Source organism: Calidris pugnax, unplaced genomic scaffold (genome assembly GCF_001431845.1).
Source record: "Calidris pugnax isolate Ruff unplaced genomic scaffold, ASM143184v1 scaffold54, whole genome shotgun sequence".
Lineage (NCBI taxonomy): Eukaryota > Metazoa > Chordata > Aves > Charadriiformes > Scolopacidae > Calidris > Calidris pugnax.
In genome coordinates, this window is record NW_015090864.1 from 12,469,466 (window position 1) to 12,481,525 (window position 12,060).

Genomic DNA, 12,060 nt, shown 5'->3' on the forward strand with positions numbered 1-12,060 from the left:
CTTGAATGAAAAGTAGAATTTGATTAATGAAAGTAATCTGCTCTTTAAATTCTGACATGTCATTATGCTTCAGGACTTCACATCTGAACTGTAAAATGAGGTTCCCTAGACTTGATTCACAAATCATCCAAGTATGATTGAAGAATACATAACCTTTTCAAATGGATTCCAGGTTTAAGTAGAAGTTTTGCTTTTATGTATTAAATAAGACAAAAAGGAGATATCTGATCTTTTTTGCTGTTTGCTTTGCTCCTGAAAGAGCTGCTTTCAAAAATGTAAAGAAAACAGGACTATACCCTGCTGAAGAATTGAGGTATGTACAGTGTCAGTATTGGAATCCTGGTGATTCCAATCACAAAGTTTTCTGTTCAAAGCCCTTCAAAATACCCACACGTCTAAATCTTGAAGGATTAGAATTTAGTGCAGTCAGCTTTCAGAATTCAGAGCAGTAGCTGCCTGATACAAGTCCCCTGCCATTGATGCAAATCCTTCCATAGACTTCAAAGGATTTTGGACTAAGTCCTAACATTACAGATGGTGGATAATTCTTCGTAAATGGCACATCAGACACAAGTGGACACTTTGGCCCTGTGGGAAACACAAATAAGGCTGTCCAAATCTAAAATTGTGAATGCTGTAATGATTTCTGAGTACTTGATTATGATTTTTTTCATGAAAGCTAAAGGAAATCTTGTAAAAACATATTGACTATGGGCTTACTTCTTTGCAAACATACTCAGTAAAGAAACATATGCCCCTGTTATCTATAGAGTAACAGGAGATGGCTCCATTAGCCCTTTAAATAATATAGCATAGACAGTTGATTCTACCATTTCCTAGTGGTTTGGAATCATCATACATGATGTCACCTTTGAGAACCTCTGAACTTCACCAGCAAACACTGAACCTGTAAATGGTCACTTTCCAGTGACTGTCCCCAGTTGGATACCTTGAGTAGCCAGTTAGTTGATTAGTGATGATCTCGATTCTGTGAGAAAGCTGTGAATCACTTGATTTCAGCAATATTAATCAGTCAGTTTGATTCTCTAGAGAGAGGATAAAGGGGTGTAACCAAAATTAAAGCAAAGTGGAAGTTTTAATATAACGGACATGTTTTCTAATTCAAGATTCCATGAACTGAATTAGAGAGTGTATCTCAAAAACAGAGGAGAGAATGTGAGGGAAATTACAAAAATGCTAATTAAGTGTTTCTTGTAATACATACACTTGAGTCCTTTAATGGTACTCCTCTGAAAGGGCTCTGAAAGAGAAAGACAAGTATATAACCTACTGCAATTTGGTTTAGATTTTAAGAGACGTATTTCCCACATAGCATATGGAAATAGACAGAGATCTCCAGAGACCTACCGAGTGGCTTGAATTTGGACAAAGTGAATTGTGTCAAAAATTAAAGGCTGATAGTGATTGACACATGTAGCCCAATCTGAAAATTTGAGATTTGAAAAGTATGAAACACAGTGTGTTTTGCAGTTCCCAGCAATTGAAACCTGCTCCATCTTCTCTTCAGTGTCAGGGATCAAAGAAGAATCATTACAAATGTAATGAACTTTAAGCCATTTCTTCAGGCAGGTGATCGATACTTCAGTGTGTACTAAATGTTAACTTATTACATAGCTAGGAATAGTATCGGAAACATTGTTTTATTAGGGGTTCTCCAGGCTCATGCTACATTTAAAAAGAGAAAACAAGCCTAAAGTGAGATTTATCCCTTTTTAAGTATAATAGAAATTTTAACAGGTGGGAAAATAAAAGTCTAAGACTCAGGAGAGCTAGTCCTCTCAGTCCTGTCTATCAAGCACCGTGCTGTCATATGGCACATTTAAGCCAACAGAACTGTGTGCAAAAAAAATTAGATTTCAGTTTCTTAGAAGTGATCAGAGTATTAAACCAGATATTCACTGCCAGAGTGAAAGTTCACGGTTTTACTTTAAAGATTAATAGTTTATTTATGCTCTTTTTTACAGGCAGAAATATACATATTAATTCTTAAATTGAAGGAAGAGAGCATTTTAGAAATGGAGTTTTGCTTGCACATAAGTAAGGAGATGTTTGACCTTGGCAACTCTGTAAAAGTTTTTATACAAAATCTGTAACATAAGTTAGGCACATTTCTGTGTGTTAGCTACTTCATGCTTGCATGCATAGTCACTGAGCTTTTCTATGACTTTTAGTGATAAAAATAACTCAAATGTTTATGGAAAACAAACTGTCACCTAGCGTCAAATTAAGTCATCAAAATTACTTTTTTTTGCAGTGTCCTCTAGAGAGCAACAGGAGATGTATTTTTCAACTATTTTTACAGAATACAAAATTTCCATGTTACAGTAACTCCTGCTTGGTATGTACTTGAGCTAGTTAAAACTAACTGTGACAGCATGTTTATAATCACTTGATTAGTTCTGGAAAATGTATTGCAAACACTTTAGTATATACATTTCTAATTCTACGGCAATATCTCAAGCTCAGATTTTTTTGCCATGCCTGTACCTGTAAAAGGAGCTATTACAAACTTTTTAAAACCCTAAAAATATTTAGGAAGGCTTTGGGGTCTCTTTACAGTAATTTTTGGCAGAATTAAATTAGCTTCTTTTTAATTGTTCATTTCTTATTTACATGGTTTTGAGTCATAGCCTAATGTTGGTACAAAACCTGTTGTCTAATATCTGAGTTTTGAAAGGCCATGTTAATCATTCAGTCTAATTTATTTTAATTTTAAAAGGAAAATAATCCACTCCGTCTACTGCAATTTACTGGTATAGAATCTACCTTCTTCCACACAACTGATCCTCCTTTCTTTTCTCTACAGTTTCTCTCACTGTAACTCTTGCTGGTGGACATATTTGTCAAAGGTGCATGGGGAGGATTGAATGGCAGTTGATATGCCAGAAAGATGCTGGCATAATCAGCAATGCAAGTCAGAACACTGGTAAAATGTTTCAATTTTTATTGTATTATTCTTTCTTTCCAGAATTTGCATTTCTCACGGCTGTGATGGGGATGATCCCACGTACCATATAGCAGTGAATAAATTTGCATAATAAAAGTCTCTGGAATCAGCACAGAACACTCTTAAATGAAAAGAAAGTTTTTGCAGTTATGCTAAATCTTTAGCTAAACTGATAAATGAGACATCACCACTGGAAGTTTTACGATAGTCTTCATTGTCCTTCAGTCTTGGCTCATCTGTTGGGAATCCAGGAAGAGATTCTACTGATACGGTGGACTATGTGTCCAGAGAACAGTGTGAAAAAGTAAACTGGGATCATGCAAATCACATCTGAAAGTCCACCAAATGCAGTATTTTATGCTTATTTTAAGTTACATTATTCTAAGATGTTTGGATTCATGAAAATGCCTGTTATCTTTAAATTGAAGCATAATGTAAAAATAACATGTGAGATAAAAGCTCTTTAGCATATTTGTCATTCAAAAAAATCCCCTAAATCTCATTTTAGGTTGCTCACTGAGATCCAAAATCTATACCTAAATATCACTGTACTAAACAGTCTGGTTATTTTACTGTTTCTTATCTTTTATGATGACTACTGATACGTACTTTCATGTGAGCTGTTCCAATTGCTAAATTAAGAGAAAATGGGATAAAATATAGCTTTGAATAATAATACTGCTGTACTGTGAGATCCTAAATCAACATCTGAAAAATGAACAGTGTTCATTTTCTGCTAGAAAGTAAAAGAGCAGGAGACTATATTAAAAACTCTTGACATCTGTAAGGTAATTAGTTCTCTGACATGCAAATAACATAGCTTCTTACCATAGCATCTGTTTCCATCTAAAGAATAACCTTGGTTAAGAAATGTGCCAGGGGTCAGCAAGAGAAAAAAAGAAGGTGCTACTGGGATAAATAACATTGCATTAAAAATAAATTTTAAAAGATATACAGATTTTTAATTTATGTTATCATTTGCTCCTAATTTTCTAGTGTAAAATTATCACACTTACATTTATCTTGAGAATGTTTTGCCCAGTCTGTGAGCCACAAGCCTAATTCATAAAAAATAGACTCAGAGAACACTCTAGGCTCAAAATACCCATTTAACTAAAGCCTCTCTAGTCATCATCATCATTCTCTAAATCACCATCATCATCATCTCCTAATTCCCTCTAGCTGTATGGATTTCTCCATTAAAAAAGTCTGCTTTGAATGTCAGTTGTAATTCAGTCAGTGCCTGTTTCAGTCACATTGCAAGAAATCTCCAGCTTGCTCAAATGTGAGACTTCTTTTGTCACAGGATCTGGAAGAAAGGTGAGATATTAACTGTTCCAAGAGGAAAATGTTTTCTTGATGAGTAAGTTTTCTGCAAATCAAAGCATCAGAAAACTTGTGCAATGACATTTACAATTTGTGTGGGCTGTGCTCCATGTAGAATCCTTTAGGTGGCATGATATGGAAAAATGTGAGTTTGCAGTGAACTGAAGCCAGAGCCACTGTGACCTAACACTGTGCTGAATAAAGTTTGGAAAAAGTATTCTCTTGTGTCTCTTCACATGGTTCTGTCTCAAATAACCAGCCCCTTCATGTTACCCAGCAAGCTGTTCTCCAGGAACTTGTTCCAGGTGTAATAAGGCACATGTCTTGCTACTGGGAATTGAAGGAAATTCAAAAGGACAATAAGGAAAAAAAATGCTTAAAAATTGACAATTCAAAACTCTTTGTATCTCATATTTGTGAGGCATAACCTCCTTCAATTTCTAGTCTGAAGTCAAGGCAGTTCTTACCTCACTGGCTGAGGACTCTAATTCACTTTAATTTTCTCCAATCTTTTTCATAGTGGGAGTAGATACTGTAATTTAATGTAAGCATAGAAAGTAAGTCTTTCCACTCCAAAGGGAAGAGTTTCCCTCATGCGCAATGCAAAAACAATTTAATGTCGATAAAATTGCTTAGCTGAACCTCTCTGTGATTTATCGGAACCTTCCACACACAGATTATCTCCCTCTGGGATTAAAATACTGAATGACAAGTAGTGAAGAATGCACAGAGGCATATCCTTCATTAAATTTGCTTGTTCAAGGCTATGTTAGATTAAAATTCAGTGAATAATATGTTTATATGTCTATTACTAATACCTTTATGTTACTTATAAAAATTTTAAAAACTGTAAGAGCTAAATTTTGCTGCTCAGCCTCATCAGGATAAAAGCCACCAGGCTCCTGCATAGAGCATAAGTTTGTTTCTGGCTGATGAATATCACACAGAGCTGAGAAGGTCCAGCTAACCAACTGTCCTGTCTCTGGCAGTGGCCATTAGCAGACACTAGAGGATGGAGGGCAGAAGGCTCCCATAGCATTTTCCATCCTCCACCTTTGAGACCACCTAAGTCATAGGTGGTATAATTGCTCTTAATATGCTTCACCCCTCCCCTCATTCTTTTTTCTGAAAATTTTTGATCGATTTGCCAACCTATGTAAACTTTTGACATCAAAAAAGTCAGGCGGAAATAAATTCCTCCATTTAATCATGTGTCTAAAAAGTATTACCTTTTGCCTATTTTCAACCTGATATGTTTAGTGCCTTGGTTCTTTCACTGGAGGCACAAAAAAAGCACCCCACATACTTGTAGCTGTCTATGTGTACAGTGAAAAAATTAGTTACCTCATGTTAATATCATGTCAGTACCATTAGTCCATGCTGCTTCAGTATTTTGTGATTTACTTTAAGCCCACGTGGTTTTCTTAAATAATACATATTGAATTACTATGAAGCATTTCTGGATTTTGTTATCTTCCTCTGCGCTCCAAACCAAGTCTATGCCAATATTCCAGATTTCTTATTAAATACATTTTTACATTGCACAGGATGAGAAGGGCCCTGAGAGTTTCATATATCAAGCCGGTGGCCTTAATTGACACAGCATGCTGTCTTCTTATGCTACACACTAAGTTTAATATCTCATGTAATGTTTTAAAGTTTGCTCTTTGCAGCTATAATGTGTGAAATGTGCATTCAGTTGGAGGATGGAAAGCTAACGTGTGGAGATGAAAAGGGCAAAGTCCTCCTACAAATGTCTAACTTGGCAGATGTGCCCTTTCTGCTGTTTCTGTAGCCCCTCCACCAAGCATCCCACATCCCAATCTGTATGAACAGAAGATTTCGCTCTTCCTGTGGAATTAAAACATTCATTCTGAGTTAATTGGGGGGGTTTGTTTTCTTTGTTTGACAGGTTGACTTGGATAAGTAAGCTGCAGGGATGTGAAATATCAGCCCAGTCCCTCACACTGCAGCTATTGGGAAGAGTGACAGCTCCGCTGGGGCTTGCAGGTGCCACCCAGTTTCATTATTTGCTCTCTTCTCAGGGTATGTTTCAGCCATTTTCTGTTCATTGTGGTCCTCCGAAACAGAAGTGATTTCTTTCCAAGTTGAGAAGCCAGTTATATTTGAATCAAAACCCAAACTATTCAGGTTAACCCTCTAAAGCCTTACAGTATCACAAGGAATTCCTCTAGTTTGAGAGGAACTTGTGCTCACCTTTTCAGCTCTCTTCCTCTCTTCACCCTTCCTTTAAAACAAAAACATGGTGGAGTTGGCCTGCTTGAACAGACTTGGCTAGCTTAGCATTTTTCTTCAAATGGGCATCCTCATATGGCCACCTTAATCAACAAGTAGCTACAAGACCAGCTGAGTCAATTCTACTCATTACCTCACAGTTTTCCTTAGGCCCAAGCATGTTCTTAGCATTTACACCTACTTCACGTGCTTACAGTAGTCAGAAATACATCTTTTACAGCGGTCAGTCTAATACTTTTCTATAAACTACTGCTGTAATTGAAGTGCTATAACAAAAGGCTCTGATGTACTCCACACGTTTTTCAAATATAAAGAAAGCTGGGCGACAGGAGGGAGCCTTTCGCTCACAGCCTCAGCAAATTAGCAGGTTTCAAATAATAATAATAAAAAAGGATTAGTTATTTACTTAACAGAATAAACCATCCCTGAGGTATAGCTAAAGAACATGTTGATTCCTTCCTTTTCTTTAGCTGTGTCACTTCTTCAGCACTATTCTTGCAGAACCAGCAGGAAAAAACTATAATGACTGGGTCAAACACTGAAGAAATAGCTTATAGCCTTTTTACTGAAATCTTGTGGTGCGCAAACTCAGCATGATCAAAACCATTGAATTTCCTCTATGCCTAACTGGTGTTTTCATTACTGCACTGCACTTCTGTAACAATGCTCTCCATCTCTACCTTCATACATGCCAACTGTCCCATTTTCGGCTAGACGATTCTCATTTTTCTTATCTGTTTTCCGCTGTCACATACTTTATCTGTCTTGTCCATTTTGTTTTCTCATGCACCTTAATGCAGCTGAGGCAGAGGCAGTTAATGGCATTACTTCTTCCACAAGGATGCAACAGGCCCGCATTATTGGGGAACACTACATTTGGAGCAGGCTGAGAGTTAAGATGAGCATTGTTTAATCTGTTTAATGTGAAGGTGCAGGGTGTGGCCAGCTGTTCAATCTTCTGGCTGTTAGCACTGCTCTAAAGATAGCTTCAAAGCAAAATAAAACCTCATGGCGTACTCTGTGCTCTGCCTTCATGTAATATAAGCTGAAAAGATCTATTTATGTATTCATACAATGGTACTTCCTTGTTGTATAAAACATCAGAGCGCTTTTTAATATACGACATTCTGATGCATAAATCTCAGGCAAATCAATCCCTTAAAGCACAAATGAGTACAATCATTTTAGGTGCCCCTTTTTCTTCTTTCACAAATAAATGCTGCATTAAATAGTTTTCGGAGACAAAAATAAATGAGACAAGGCCTGAAGTACTGATCTCATCAGATACCTCTCAGTTCCATTCCTGATGCCAGCTTTTCAAGCGGCTAAACTAGAGTTCAGACTTTTATGATCATTGCCTGTTAAACAAATAGCACACTAAGAGAGCTATGTAATTGACTCTTTCTGAGGGAGAGAGACAAGTCCAGACTTCCTGGCACAAATAGTTCCATTGAGTTCTGTGGCATAAGTTTCTGACCCCCAATACAATGAGATGAGGATTTCTAACCTTGTTTTCCTCCTTATATTTCCTGCTAAGTAGAAAGATCTGACATGAATAACTGGCCTCAAACTGTCTACATGGATTTCTTATGTGGAATAATAATAACAACAACAACAGTAATAACAACACTAAAAATAATAATGGTAATTATAATAATAATGTAGAGAACTGTGGTAACTCTGTTAAATGACCTGATAGGGCTTTCAGTTGCAGGCATCATAGCAAGAAGATGATTCACACAGCACACATGAATACTTGTCATCCTCAGGGGCAAACTACAGCAAGTCCTATTAATGATTCATAGGGTGGAGTTTTCTAGTAGAGCTGCATGTTCCAGCTTAGCACACTGACATTGGCATTATCAGTAGATCAACAGCGTTCAAATAAATGCTGAGCTCACTCGGTTCCAGGCAAAAATACCAAAGGGATACCAGCTAGATACATAGTACAAATGACAGCAAGCAAGGAAGAATTAAAATTATTGGAAGCAAAAAAAAAAAGATATTTAGGCTAATGCATTCATCTTAAGCAGTGTATACTAACAGCATGCGTGAAACTTGTTATTATAGTCATAGCTGGTCAGGAATATCAGGAATATATTAGGGACCACAATATATTAGGGACATATATACTATATATGCAGCAATAGAAATATTAGGGCAAAGCGAGGCCAAACACACATCTTAATTTACATTAATATTATGGTTTTGATTGTTTCCCATCAAATGCCAGCTGGTTTCCAGTATAACCCTGCCTGTTGTCCTGGCAGGCAGTTAGGACATCATGAGCTTACATTTCCAAATCAGGTCTGCCAAGGAGATTTCCTTTAGCCAAGAAGTCCCTCCTTTCTGAGGAACCTGAGTCACAGGAACAAGCCACAGAACTGTTTTTCAGGGACTGGGGACTGTCTCCTTGCCAAGCTGTGCTCCTGGAGCAGGGAGCCTGGATGAGAAGCTTGTACCAGGTCACCCCTCTTTTGTTTGAGCTGGGCTGGTGACACAGCAGGGGTTCACTTTGGATCTCACCACAAATGTCCCAGGGCTACTCCTGTCCCGGCCCCCATTAGATGATTACTTGAGCTCCAGGAGGCTCTCAGGGCTGTTTCTGGCCCCAAGTTCCTCAGACCAACTCTTTTCAGGGCGTTTTATTTTCTGAAGGAGGGAAAGGTGGAACAGGAAAAAGAGAGAAAGAAATCAAGCTGTTCTTAAACAAAAACTTCTTTGAATTCCTTTTCTATACAAAATGTCAGGATTTTACAATTTACATACCAACTCAGACTGAAAGCTTTTAAAAATACCAAAATATCCCATGCATCCCCAAATCCAGCATTTGACTGGCTCCTGTTATAGTCACATGGAATCATCTTAATGGAAAAGGTCTGTTGTAGGGGGATCTATTATTAGTATCTCTTCCATCTGTCTGTATTTATTCATAATGGAACATCCATTTGTTGTCACATTTTTTAAGTAACAATAAAAATTTCAGCATTCTGTGAATTAGTGGCATTATGGTAAGGAATATTTTGCTTTTGAAAGATTGATAGCTCAGGAGACCAGTAGATGAAGAGAAAAGTGCAGAATGCTCCCTTCTCTGAAGTTTAGAGAAAAAGCATGTAGCTCCACTTGCCTACTTTGAAGCCAGACTTCAAAGTAGTAATGTGTTAAAATGTGCAAAATATGACTATTTACCATATTAATGAGAGAATATGGCAATATTCCGTTATTACAAAAAAATATTTGTGACACTTCTTTTCTTTTGAAGTCAGCTGTTGATTTTGAATCAAGCGGTTAACGTAATTTTTGTCAGTCCCATTCTGAATGTATGTGGGTCACTGTGTTTGCATTAAGTGTCAGGACAGGAAAACTGCCTTCATGAAAACTATGCTTTCATGTATTCAATTTGAAAGATATTCATTCCTCCATTACTCATGTTTCCTCATTCCATTGGAGAATGATGACATTCGAAAGTAGGTAGCCAGACTGACATACAAAGGGAAGCACTTGGAGCCCATCTATCTTGCTTGGAGGAAAACTCAGAGGCTTAATTCATTACAGTTCTTTGAAATCCTAAAATGAAGACACTCTAGAATTGCAAAGTACTTTTATTATTAAGGGAGCAGGGGAAAAATTCATTTTTTTACATTCAAAATAAAACAGTGAAAAACTTCCCCCAGGAAACTTCACTGGCTCAATCTGCTTCATTCATCATAATTTTTAACCCCGATGGATACTTAACCTCCATTTCTCCCCCTGGTCTGTTTTACCCTTTTCTTCATTTGAAGTTTCTCTGTAGAGTCTTTAGTTTGTCACTCTTTTTCCTCAATGTCACAGAAGAGTGGGAAAACTTCCCTGGCAGATGTTTGTCTAAACCTGCTCAAAATTCCTGAGAAGAGAAATCTACAGCCTCTCCAGCCAGTTTGTTCAAAATATGTTCATAATGAAGAGCAGAATTAGAATGTTTTTTCTTCTGCCTAACCTGAGCCCTCTTTATTACAAAGAAATTCACTTTCTTATCCTAAGACATTCAAGAATAGCAATTTGAAAGATAGCAGATCACTGCCTTCTAACCATACCTTTTATCTATTGTCAGAATTTTATAACCCCTATTTCTTTATTTCTCTTTTCCTATGTGAACCATCCCACATGACTTAAGGTTTTGAAAGAGCATTTCCTTTTTACTGCTGTCTTCTAGACTCTTGCTGGGTTATGTGTTTTGCAAAGCTACATTTTAATGGAATTGAAAGAACTCCTCAATGGAGATCTCACTAGAGTGAGTTAGAATGAAATAATTCTCCTGATTCCATCTCAAACTGAAATTTACTTTCTTCACAAAAGCAGCTGCTTTTAAAATAACCTTAAGAACTACCATACTCTGTGACTCACTGTGTCTGAAAGGTAGATTTAATTCTACTTTGGAGATGGACTATTAACAAGATAATTTATCACAGAATAATTAATAGTAGAAAGGATCTCTGGAGGTCACCTGGCTTAAAGTGTGACCAGCTTAGGTCATGCTTTCCAGGCATTTCTTATCCAAGTTTCAAATATCTCCAAAGATGAAGAAATTCCCAACTGTTCTGAGACCCTCTTCCAAAGCATGACTAACTTTACAGGGGATTTTTTCCCCAAATATCTAACTGGATTTTGTGTGGCTACAACTTATATACATTGCTTCTTTTCGCACAGTCCTGGGTTAACTTGGTTCTACCTCACCACTACAGACTTTTCTGGGAACCACAGGCTTCTGTTGACCATGGGACCATCATTGGTGAATATACTGCCTGACCTGCCTTGGTCTTACTCTTGGTTGTCTTTACTTGGTTCACCTTTCCTTACAAAGTGGCCCACTCTCCCTAACATGCTTGGAAAGGCATATAAGAGGGTCTTGAATTATTCTGCTACCTTAGGAAGAAATACCAATAATGTACATTTTCGAGACATCCATCTGGCTTACACTTACTACTTTAGCCTGTTTATGAAAAAAATCACATAGAACTTATTAAAGTGGATAAAATTAAGTAATAACACATACTGCTTAATACTGTACAGTATGTGCAATATATAGCACAGGTCTTTAGTTTTCCTGAAGTTTCTTCCTCTATGACTACAGAAGTCAACTGTTATTTCTGAAAGTAAAACATATGAAGATCCTGCAAAAAGATGCCTTTTGTTAAAAATTATTTCAGACTTGTTTCAGAAACTCATTTAACATATCCTTGAAGTCAAGTCCATGCTTAAGAGTTTATTGTAATATCACTTGACAGAAAATATAATACTTTCATTCCCTCTGTAACCTAGTGTACCTTTTATTTACTCTATATTCCATTCTCAGAGGGCCCTGACATAAGAATGGCTTGCCATTGAATTCATTGTCAACACATGAGTTATGCTCACCGTTGATAGAAATGTTATAATAAGTAGAAAACTAATGGTTTTCCACAAGATGTATCTTGAAGATAAGATGAGATTTATATGTATACTCAGTTCTGGAGAGGTGAAAAGAAAAAATG